Raw genomic sequence first — 12,747 nt, 5'->3', positions numbered from 1 at the left:
AGTTTGTAGAAGGTTTGAGTAAGTCTGCCCTGGAAGTGTTTGCACTGATACATAGATCCCTCGTTTGTGTCGCTGGTGTTTCCCAAGGCTTTATTTTGAAATAAGAGAGAAGATGAGACAAGGAACTATTAAATTTTTTTACAATTCATGTCACTTAAATTGTGTGATGTCTAAGTCAGTAATGTTTGTTGGTCACTGTGTTTTGTTTGCTTTAAACAGAAAGACAGATCGAGGAAATGACAAAGTCAAACTTGCCCAGAGAGCTTCATAGAATCACGGAATTAATTCAGTTTATCGACTTAATTTTCAGCCTTCTCTTTCTCTACATGAAAATGTGGAATACCATGGGCCTCATGTATCATCTTTGGCCCATGGGATAAGAGTATCACATGAGGTTGCACTTATGCAGGACAGACACTTGAAAGCAATGCACCCACACAAAAGGATTACTGTAATAAGAGGTGTCATTAACATCCATAAGTAATTCTAGGCACAAAAATATTTGGCTACAAACTCTACCCAGGGTATAAAGTTTTACAAATTCTTCCAGGCAAGAAGGAAATTTTTAGAAAATATTTCATCTAAGTAATGTCAGTAGCTGGGGCCAAAGTTATTTTTTTGCCTGATATTAAATTATTCCCAGCTACTTCCAAATCTAGATCTAGTCTAGACCCAACTGTGCAAAATCAAAGGCAAAACTGTGAAGGCAGCAACATCTATGGAAATAATTTCACTCCTCTCAGAAGGGAGAAGGTAATGCACAGTAATTGCAATACCCACAAACAGCAAATCTTTAAAACTGTCAGTAGTCCAGAAATGTGTCACTTAGACCACTGTAATTATGGGAGAAAAGGTGACATTCAGGGCTGGAAAAAGAAACATGCTTGTGGTAGAGTCTTTTTATAGGAAAATGTCACCTGTTTAAAAGCTGTTCAGAATTTTGGCAAGTTAGAAATAATCGTGGCTGACATTACTTGGCAAAGAGCAGATGAAAAGATCAAAACTGGATAACAGATAAAAGCAATCTGGCCCATGGTTCCATCTTTCAATTTACGATGGCAGCAGCAATGTCAAACACTACAAATACCGACAACTGACATAGCATGAGCAGGTACGAAAGCAGAGGGAAAGTTCTCAGGGTCGATAAAAAAATCATGCTGGTAATTTGAAGAAGAGAACATTGTGTTGCACCCAATTAGAAATATATATGTATATGCATAAATAATATATTATTTGCTTAGTTTTGGTGGAATATTTAATGTTAGCTGCTGAGATGTACTAAGACTTATGGTTACCTCTGCAAAGTTCATCTTTTCTTCTGTTGTGTATGCATCACATTATTTGAAGCAAATTTCAATCCTGTGAAAAACAACTAAATCCAAGCATCAAGAAACCGGCCTAACACAGGCTAAATTCAAATTGGAAGTTCTACTAAAAATCCTAATTTCAGATTTCTGTCTAAATAATAGTTTTTAAATAGAATTTTCTGTACACAGACCACTAGGATGTCTTTTCTTGTTGATTTTAGTGGGCAAGGTTAAGAGAAATATCATTAAAAGAGTTCAGATTTGCAGAACTTTAATATTAATTTAACATTGCTTTGACACCAGAGTTAGGCTCCGAACTTTTAGCCCTGACATTGAAATAAGAGGTTCAGAGCTCTAGTAACCAACATTAGGAAACAGCAGTTTTCCCAATGATGAAGACTGACAATCAGAGGAAGCCAAATGGACAAGGTATTTTAATGAGGTCTCACTTATGCTACCACTTTGGCACACAGTCATGGTATTTTGTTTTTAGACACTCACAATGTCGCTAGGGTATTTTTGCCATAGTACCAAGTTCAGATTTGGTTTACAGAGCCTTAGTTGACTCAGAGACTTTGCTTCTTGAATTTGAGTGTAATTTTAATACTATTTTACCAATAATGTGAAAGTAACTTTTATGTTTGACTATAGATGTGGCATCAGCTTTGGTGGGGAAAGTTTTGCTTCCCGTCTTTTAAATCTGACTGTTTCTAAAACATCTGAAAAGACTTTCCCTAGCAGAATCTACTGGTCCACTATGGAAACACTGGAAATTTGAGGTCTGACTTTTTCCTTTTCCTGGCCAATAGGAAAGTTGCTTTTTTATTTTACGGAAGAAAAACGTGAGAGAAACTTACCCACCCTAAAAACGATGATTCAGAAAGCAGCTACATAATGTAAAACCTTTCTCTGTCGAATAGAAAAGATCAGTTTTGTATAAGCATGCTGGGAAAAAAGCCCCAATGAAAAAGTAGCCCTGGCTGGGTGGAAGCTGGGATGCAGGAAATCTGGAGATTAAGGAATGTGTAGTGCTCAGTGCTCCTACTAAATCAGGCTGAAATGTTCTCTTTTTCTTTTCTTTTTTAAATTAATGACATTTTGAGAAAAAAAATCTACAATTTTTGACCAGCTCTGGCCTTTTTATTAATTTGCCTTCCTAGGGTGAGGGGGAGGGCTGGCATTTTCTTTAACGACAGAACTCAGCACCATCTGATTGAGTCTCTCAGCTGAATTTCCAGATGCAGAATACAGTGCTTTCATTATATTACTGTGTAAATCTATGATGTAGTCAGAGCAGTGCAAGCTTTTGATCTGTGGCCACTCTGGTGATGGAAAGGCTTGTCTGAAAGCTTTTCAAAAAGCCTCTTCCACAGACCGAGTACATTTGTGAGGAGGACCATAACTACAGTAAAAATTGGATACTGATAGTAAAGTCCCGGACTTATCCAAGTCAATCAATATTTTCCATAGACTTTATTGTGCCTTGGGTATTGCTAGAGTCGCAGGGAACTGAAGTTTCACCTAACAATAGCATCTCTGTGCTGATCTATCAGCTTCATGAGCAAAAGCTAGCGACAGTTTTAAAGGCATTAAATAAGAGTTATCCAACAACCATGGTTATGGTTACATCAAACACCTACCACCATCTACCGAGCTAATAAACCAGACGGGTTTCTTGAAAAGGAAAGGGCTCCATGACAGTAGAAGAAACACCTTTTAACACCATCACAAACATCACACTTCATTAACATCACTAGAGACCATCTTTCTTGAACTCTTACTCCTCTCAGAGGCACAGACTGCTATCTGAAGATAAAAAAAGAGACAGAAAAAATGAAGTGATGATACCATGAGAACCAAGAGGCTACAGAGAAAATAGGAAGTCAATAGTCTGGGACTAGAAAATATTGTTATTATTAGCATTACATTAATAATTAAAGCCTTATAAACCAAAAGGTACTAAAAAACATATAACCTACACAAAAACCTCAAAGTGTTATTATGGCATTTGTCTCACTTTTTCTGGATCTTTGGTCATGTCCTGATTCCTCAAACACTTATTGAAGTGTTTCAGTTTCACTAACATAAAGAGTCTTGGTAGATCCACCACTGACATACATCTTAAGGGAATGGAGACAAGTGTTTACATCAACACTTAAAGTTTTTGTCTTTAGGCACGCTCTACTTTTGCATGCAAAACACCAACCACATATTTGGGTAACAGTAAATATAGTGATAGTAGCAGGACAAAACTGGAAGGGTGGGAGAAGAGAGGTATTCATCATATGTTGTGAAAAATAAACTGCAGAATATTAGAAGGCATTCACTCACTGTCTGTAGGATGCCATTTGTGCTAGAAATAATAAAAAAAGACCTAAAACTACAGCTTCATCAAGATCTGTGCCTGGATTTTACACTTGAGTATTATGCTGCAGCCACAGACATACTAGTGCCAAAAGATCGCTCTCCCTGTTCAAGAATCTTTCAAGAAAACTTGAAACGATGCAAGAGGTGAGTGAAAGGGTTACATATTACAGCTACAGCATTGCACATCCTCAGAGCAGGAACTTAGGAGGCCTGAAGTTCTAGGTTAATGTTAAATGTCAGTCTGATATAACAGTAATATAGAGGGTGTGGAACATAAGTTGGTAGGAAGCTCTGGATCATAGAGAAAAATATGCTATCTTTAGCACTCAGGTTGCATTAGGCCACATTTCTTGCTTATTGGAACCTTCTCTTGTCCAGCTCCACCCTCACTGAAATCAGCATAAAGGCTAAGGTTAAAAGCTCAAGTTCAGGAGGGAACATGGATGCACACATGGCTTCCACTACAGGTCATCTGTTTGATTTCTGTGAAGCTATTTACGTTCTTACACTCAACTGTATTCTAAAAACATTCTGAATTGACCCCTAAATCAATTTTCTTTCTCCTTCTTCCAACAAATATAATGGACTATTTTTCTCTCTTTCCTTTGTCTCCCTGTCTCTTATCATATGACCTTTAAACACCTCATCCCTATCTGTAGTGCTCTAAAATTCTGCATACTCATCAGCATTTCTCCTCTCATTTTCTTCCACTGTATGAATCTACTCTCTTGTCTAATGTCGTGTGGTTCCTTTGAGTTCTTTTTCCTGCTCTGGATCTTATGTAGCATCTGGGTTTTTTTTTCTTTTCCTGCTTTGGAAACCATGTCCCTAGTCTTTGCTTTCCCTCAAGTAGCCTTTGAGCCCCTTTTGACCATCATTTTCCACACTCCAGCTCTTCATAAGGAGATAAGAAAAAAGAGGAACAGCATGACGCAGGAGCGCATCAGAAAGCTGAGACTCTTCAGAAAATTAAAGTATATTAACTCTATACTTAAAATTAATTAGTGTACTAAATCATCAGTATTTTTCAGGGTCTATTTAGAATTATAATTTGATAATACAGATCGTGAGATAGCAAATAGCATCCCACCTGATGAATAACAGCATCCACGCTCTGCACCGCTTGACTTCAAGAACTGGAGTCTCAAGACCTCTCAGAATGGACCCCAAAGCCACAGAAGCAAAATATGTGCTGTGAAGTGAAGCAAAATAAAGGCAAAAGAAGAGACAACAGAGCTTCTTCAAGATAGGGTTCTTTCATTTCTGGCTACGATGAAGACTCTTTGTCTAAGAATTTTTCCACATTGAAGACTGCAGTGCTGTGGAGCAACATGCCTGCTTAGCTCCTGGAAGTGGTCTTGCCCCAAGAGGTCAAAGTCCCAAGTGGGCAAGATTGTTGTGCTTCTGAGTTATATTCTGTGCCTTAAGCAGGCTGTTTAGTTTACAGTTTGTAGCCCCGCAGAATAAACATACATCATGGAGGGACAAGCACTTTTGATCTGTTAGAAGGAATAGTCATTGTGTACGATAGCAAATAAAATAAACGACTTTTCCCATTTTTGGGAATCCACGCATTGCAGAGAAAGAGACATTATGATAATTCTAAAGCAAAATAAATGAAGGACTTCACTGCATCAATTAGGCATGTAATCTTCTAGGCTCTGTCTGTAATCTGCTAATTCTCCATCTCCTGCACTTTCTATAAAAGAGGTGACTAGAAGGAACTGTAGCCCATTCAGATGCCTACCTGCATTCATGCAGGAGATGCTAGGGGGTTGAAGAGAAGGTCAGGTGGCCAGCATATTCCTGTGCATAAGCTGATTGCATCTCTCCATTGATGCCTGCAAGATTTTGTGCCCAAGAATTTATGATCTTTTATAAAAAGAGTTGTAACATTAACTTTGCACGAAATAACTTGCAGGAAAAATGACTTGCACTGAAGTCTAACTATGTTTGCTAATTTGCGTACCAGCTGCATAGGCAGCTCACCATGGAGCACGAGGGAGACTAATTTGTCTTGCCAAAAAACGCATGGATGCTTAGTGGCAATCTTTCTAGCCCACACAAGATTCTTCAGAGATATTGACCTAATCCTTTGAAAAAACACTTCACAACATTAAAAATGTTCTGATCATTTTACTTCCAGCAGTACAGAATAACATGTTATGTGAAAACCACATACGGAATCTGTCCATCTATTTTCCCTGCAAAACATTTGCTAATCATGTTATTAAAGGGGATGAACATATTTTAGAATATTACAATTTGATTTGGCAATGATAAATTTTAATATTAAAACACATATAATGACTCTTAGATTAAGCTTTTCTGATATAATTAATGCCCAATCTAAATAACTAATCCACAGAGAACAGGAGGTGGACTCGATGGCTGAGTAAGATTACAATTTTAGGACATTCTATAGAGGACACAGGCAAACACAGCGTCATAGATTTCTTGATAATATTCACTGTATATTGGTTAGTCAAAACCACCTGCCTTATAAACCAGAAATAAACATCCTGTGTTCACATTGTAATCGTCTCATAAGCCCTAGACCTGCCCTGCAACTGTGTAGTTCTACCTTTAGAGCCTAACAAAGGCAGAAATTATTGCATGAACTGCATTTCATTCAATCGCTTGTTTAGGAAAGCAAAGGTACTGTTTAAATTTTATACGTATTCCTGAGAAATACTCTCTGAGAAAAGGTGGTCAATCATCAAACAAGGAGAAGGCAGTAATCATTAATCACATGTGAAAATCCGGTGCATAATTCCTAAGACAAAAGATTTGACATGGGTTTCTAAATAGTTAAATAATTTTCTACTATTTTATGGCAGCATCATGGCAAAGCAGAAAAAAATGGAAACAGCAATACAGTAAATCCTTTACCTCAAAGTAAAGTTATTTTTTAATTATTACTGGATCTGTTATATCTTTATGCCGACCAGGAAAGATAGTAAGGAACAATCAGTCTAGCAAGCAATATATGTCAAGTGATATGAATTTGACAAAGTATTTGAATTAATTTATATGTATACACCTACTGTAGAAATTGTATTCATATACATAGACTGTTATCTTCATGCATATCCCCACTTACATATTAGAATAATTCACTAATGCCTATAATACAGCTATGCATGCACATATTACAGAGAGAGAAACACACTCATACATGCAACATGTGAATTATTTCAGGGAACAAACTCCTCTTGAACACAATCTACCTGTGAGATGTTATTTTTCAAATATAATGCTGTAGTGTTTCTATCCTGTGCACACGCAAACACAGAGAAACACAACTGAAGTGAATATTTTCTTCACTTTCTTTTACCCACCTCAACAAAACAATATTTTTTAGGCTGTGATATATTTAATAAACATTGGAATTCTTCAACTTCCCTCAGCACATGCAGGAAACCAAAGCTAATTTAAATTGTCCTTAATGATTTGTAAACAGATTATTTCATGGACTATTCAGTTATATTTTACAAGTATTTTCCAACAGCCTATGAAAAAAAAACATTGTAACAGAAGAGCTGAAGATTTATACTTTAAGGTTTTTTTTCATTTTTTTTTCCACAGGCTACATTAAAAATTATTCTCTTAGCTTATAATGATGTTATTTATTTTGTTAATAAACAGCCCTTTACAGGAAAACATATTGATATTAAAATAAATTAATTAAAAAAATTTACCTTATTAGAAATCATCCTTCTAATGACTGCTCTGACTAGGACCAAAATATAAAATGAGATCTAAGAATACTTGAGAAGTTGCCTGCAACTTTCCGTGTAATTATTAAATGGTTTAAACGATGAAATATTGTGTTAGCTGTAAAAGGACATATATTCCAGCAATGTAACAACCTTTCCTCTCTAGCCAGCAAACAGAATTCATTGTCTATGCCACAATAGTAAACCTTATCCTATATTTTAAAGATGTCATAAGGAGGTTGGTTGTTACTTGAATGATTTGCTTTCTAAAACCACTGATACGTTATTTATATTCTCCAGGAACAGAAAGAGAGAATTTCTGTACGAACAGATGTCTCTGAAAAAGTGCAAGGCTTCTAATATTTCACATATCCATAGCTTAAAACATTTTTTACCTGAACTACTGTATGCTTCTATAGGCACCTATACGGGGAAAACATATTAAGGCAGGCAGGAGATAATGAAACCAGCTCTTTAACATGAGCAGGATCGGGCCCAATGTGTTGTTAGCTTTATAGAGAAGAATCTTGCTATTTTTCATGTGCCTATTAATACAAACTTTTCAGTTTTGCAGTTTTTGTCTTTGAGGAATTTCTGTCTACAGTATTCTCCATATATTTTTTTCTTGAATGGATATAGAAGCTCTTTGCTTGCCAAGGCAGAGTGGGACAGAAAATTAAATTCTGTGCGCAGGCCTATCCTGGGAAGTACAGACATCAGGTTGTGGGACTTCTGATTGCTCAAAAATTGTTAGTGTCCACCTTTTGACACCGATCTGCACAAAACCTGTGGAATAAAATATATTAGAGAGAGGATGTGTTTCCTAGCATGCTATAACAAACTACCTTGCACCGCGAAATCCACAGAAGACAGCACCAATCTTTGCAGGGGAAACAACAGTGAATTAAATTGTGCTCCCTTGTAGGAGATGTCCTGCAAGGCACAGTTTTCATGCATCAGGTTTGGAAATGCTGCTTCTTCTCAGCTGATTCCTTGCTACATGCGATGCATTTGTGGCGGTCTGAGTGGGATGCTGGGCTCGGAGGTGGCTGGGCCAGAGAATGTAAACCAGCAAAAGTGAACTGCCAGGCTCCTTAGTGCAAATCCCCGCTTAATGTTTATTTTAATGAAATAAAATGGAAAGTCTATTGCAACGTCTTTAATCACTCAAAATTATCATCCTTCTTTGTCACCAAAATAGCACAATAGATAATTGATCTGCTGAACCAAAACAGCACAACCCCCAGCAGTATGTTTGTGCTAATTCATGAGGGCTTTTTTAAATGAATTTGGGAAGCTATCTATATACCTACACAAAGGTCTTATTTTATTATTAACTGCAGTAATTCCATACTGGAACCCTAATATTATAGTGCAATTTAGTTGAAACTGTTGAACTTGTGAACTGTTAACAATGAAAATAACACAATAATAACGAAGAATCCAAACACTTAGCAGCAGCAAACTAATAATGAGTAACACTTTTATGCCAAACAAACAACCGGGGAATTAATAATTTCCTCTCACTGCCACACCACGGGTGTTTCAAGGCATTTCTCTTCCGAGGGAAGAAGTCGACTCGTACCCCAGCTTGAAATCAGGGTGGGTTTCTCTTCTGAGCAAAGGTGTGTTTCGTGATGCCCACAGATATTTCCTGCCCTCCTCCCACTCCTGACGGGGCTGTTGTGCACAAGGTTGCAGGTCTCCAGCCCCATCCTGGGCTGAGCAAACAACACACATTTCCAGCACCTCTCCTTTGCAAGCTAATTTGTCTCACAAGAAGCCGGGAGGTAAATAAATAGGTCCAGCAAATCAGGCCATGCCTGTATACACCTGTATCAACAAGGATGCAAGCGCAATTATCTTACCTTAATGAACTTAATCTTTAATTTCACAGCTTGGCCCTTGTGCTCAGCCTCTTAACAAAGGAGCTGAACTGTTTTAGTCCATATGACCACCCTTCCTCCAACAGCTGTGGAAACTTTAGCCATGACAAGGATTTTTGCCCCTTGTGAAACTGTCAAAAGCAATAAATATTTTTCTTTTTTTCCATCATTAGACCCTGCTAAGAAAGCCTGCCCATTGTCCACTGTAATTCCCAGCGCTCACGGGGAAGGAGCTTTATTGTCCCAAATGAATCCTGAAGTGTGAACAATGCAGGGAAAGCGGCCACCCTTTTTGGGAGGGTGTAGCCGTGAGGAATGCAGCGCTTCCCCACGGACGGCTCCGCCAAAAGAGCACTTGTGTTTTTTAACACTGGCCTTTCAGGAGGATGCTCGAGTTAAGGCATTGTGGCCCACTGTAAATAGATGCACTCGCCAGAATGGGGCTTCGTCATCCCTAATTAGGGAAGTAACTCTGGAGAGACAGCATGTCACTTGCAAGACTGGGCTCATTGTTGGGTTTGTGCGCGTCCCCACAATGTGAGGTAATTGGAGTTGTACCTTTTAGAAAGCTGCTAATTTCACATAGGAAGTGCTAACAAGACCTTTGTGTGCCATGTTTTCCTTCATCCTTTCTAAGGAAGTTACAGAGCTCGAGTACTGGGAATGGCTGGGCCAAGGTCTGCCGGAGGAGGCTGCAGTAATGAACCACTTCAGCCCCCCGCCAGAAAAAGGAGGCCTAATTTTCGGGCCTGAGAAGACTAGGCTGGACAAAAGGTTCTGTTTAAGCTTATTATACAGGACATTCTCAGTGCCTACACAGCTTTCCTCGAAATGACCCTCTCAAAATAAGTGCATCAAGTTTGAGCAAATAGAAACATGCAACTTTCGAGGCTGGGGGTTATAGTTTTCTTTACAAAGCCATTTATATAATGTAAGCTGCAATTAGCGTGGAACCGAGCAACAAGATCTAGCAAGGAAAGTTCCCCTGACAAAGGACAGAAATTAGGGGAATAAGTAACAGTTAAATATCAGCTTCAGATAACTGGCTGAAAAGGCCTTTCAAATCAGTTGTGGATGTAGAAAAAATAAAATCATTTTGCTCTGAGTCTCTTTCGCCACAAAATTTGGGTTTTAAATTGCCGACTGATTAATTCCACTAATTTTAAATTATCCAGATAGAATGGATCTGGGCTTAAAAAAAAAAAAAGAAAGAAATGAAAAGCCTCTTGGCTTTTAAGCTTGACAATATCATCAAAATGTCTGTAGGAATTACATATAAAAATTCAAACAGTAATGAAACAAATTACTACTTACAGTATGAAAAGTCTGCAAAAGCTTTTTATAGACTTGAAATGCAGAAGTTATATAAACTACTCAGGGAAAAGAATTAGAAAATGACCTTTGCAGATCGGGGGCAAAAATGAACAGTCTTCAGGGGAAAAAAATTCACTGTTAACAATGGCTTTTAATGCCATTTTGCTTCCCTCATTTATCTAATAATTGTGGCAAGGTTAGGGTAAACAATGAACAGTGTGTTTTCACATATTCCACCTTTAGTGTCCCTCATATGAATTTCTAAAACACTTAAGAGAATAGATACATAAACCTGTGACCTTCAAATGAGCTTTTTGCTACTTCCAACATTTTGAATAAAAAAAGGTCAGAAAATTGAACTGCTTTCGCGCAGTAATGAATTCCGTTCTGTTGGGTAAACAAAGCTAAATTTTAAAACATGGACCTGACATCTCTATAGCTCAAGAAGCTTTTCTCTTCTTCGGGTGTGTGGGGCGGGGGGAGGGTGAGGAATGCGAGCACTCTGCCAGCCACCCCCTAAATCACTGCAGCATCCACCAAGGGGAGGGGGAAGACAAAAATATTTGATTTTATTCAGCACACAGCCATGATTTCCAAGGCCAGTGCGACACAAATGTCTCATGTTTTTTAAGACTTTTTTTCTTTTTCCACCCCCAACCCCCCAGTGAATAATTGATCCGGTCTACACAAAAAGAAGCCAGCGCTACCCTGGTCGAGCTAGCTCCTACTGCCGAGGGCCTCCAAAAGTTACTTCAATTTCCGCCGCGCTTTTGTCTCCGAGTTGTCCTGGCTGAAAGGCCTGGTTAGGTATTGTTGCAAAAAAAGTCTGCACCCACGTTTATTTCCCCCTCCCCTAATTCATACTTCACATTGTGGGGTTTTGCTATTCAGGGACTGATTGGACAACAGCCCGAAGAATAGGCCCAGTGATTAAGCTCTCAGCATGGGTCTGGATTGTGGGTATAAACCCAGAGCCAGGGCTTGAATTCATGGTGCCTTTCTGCTTCCTCCTAGCACCTCTCGTGCCCGATATTTTATGCATCCTTTGCTGCAGGTAATGCATTCCTTCATACCAGGAAACGGAATCCATATAATTAGCCAACACAGTAGTGTGTGAGCCCTTGAAAGTCCAGGGGTTGTGCTCCGGGAAGCAATTGCGCTTTGGTATTGATAGAAATTCGCAGGTTTTCAGTCAGGGTAGGATAATACAAAACCCTGAGTATTGTCATGACAAGGTATTCATCCCGCTTGACAAAGGCAACTTTTCTAGTGTCCCTCCAGGGGTACACAGGGGCGATGCTGGACACAGATTTGTTTATTTAGAAGCAGAGGTATGGTTTGCCCAGCCCACCGTAATTCCCAAACACCAGTCCTGACCCCATCCCCTGCCTCCTGCTCCATCATGCCATGTGGCTTCCCCCATCGCTTTATGTTTTTAAAGTATGGCAGCTGCACAAGTCATGAAGTGTACAGATGTCACTCTGCGTCTTACATGTCAGTAACTGGAATTAATTTACATTTATTTGCCTATTGTTTTATATCATCTTATGACAATGTGCCACATAATATAATTTAAATCTTTAATGTACAACTAATTCTCTACCATTAATTTGTCAACATGATTACTGGATATGCCACCAGGAAAAGCTGGATGACTTGAAATATGTACAAGACATTCCTGTAGCTTTAGAAGAGGCTTGTATCTGAAATGACAAAGGTTCAGAGAACTTTTTTTGGTATGTCTGTAATTTTATGAAAACTACAATTTCAATGTAATTTCGCAAACTGAATTATTCCAAATCTCAGTCTGAAATAAAATAAAAAGTCTAATATATTAATTACTCCAACGAGAAGAGTCCCAACAGTATTGTAAGCAAAATGATAGTTTGATTCCTGAAAAAAGCAGCCTTCATAATGACAAATCCTGGCTGATAGGAGTTTAAACTGTCTCCCTGCCAATAGTATTTTATTTTGGGCAGAGCAGCAATCTTTTTAGCTATGTGCTGGAATAGAAAAGCAGCTCATAACAAGAACAGGTTACGAATTTTTTGTCAGAAAACGGTGATTTGTTGAAACCGAAACTTGTCCTGGGAGTGTACAGCAGGAGCTACAGCAGGGAAGGTTTCTCAGGGTAGGATTGCTGATTAAAAAATG

The 12,747-nt window shown here is 38.5% G+C and overlaps 1 long non-coding RNA gene across 1 annotated transcript in view; it reads right to left on the bottom strand.

Annotated features, from left to right (window-relative positions):
- The window catches only part of LOC128851795 (uncharacterized), a 37,365-nt gene extending 27,924 nt beyond the window's left edge, over positions 1-9,441 (bottom strand). Inside the window, exon 1 of the long non-coding RNA XR_008449246.1 lies at positions 9,262-9,441. This is a non-coding gene — a long non-coding RNA (uncharacterized LOC128851795). The remainder of the gene's footprint in view (positions 1-9,261) is intronic.
- Positions 9,442-12,747: the final 3,306 nt, after the last annotated feature.

The sequence above is a fragment of the Cuculus canorus genome, chromosome 3 (genome assembly GCF_017976375.1).
Source record: "Cuculus canorus isolate bCucCan1 chromosome 3, bCucCan1.pri, whole genome shotgun sequence".
Lineage (NCBI taxonomy): Eukaryota > Metazoa > Chordata > Aves > Cuculiformes > Cuculidae > Cuculus > Cuculus canorus.
This window is presented reverse-complemented; position numbering and strand designations above follow the sequence as displayed.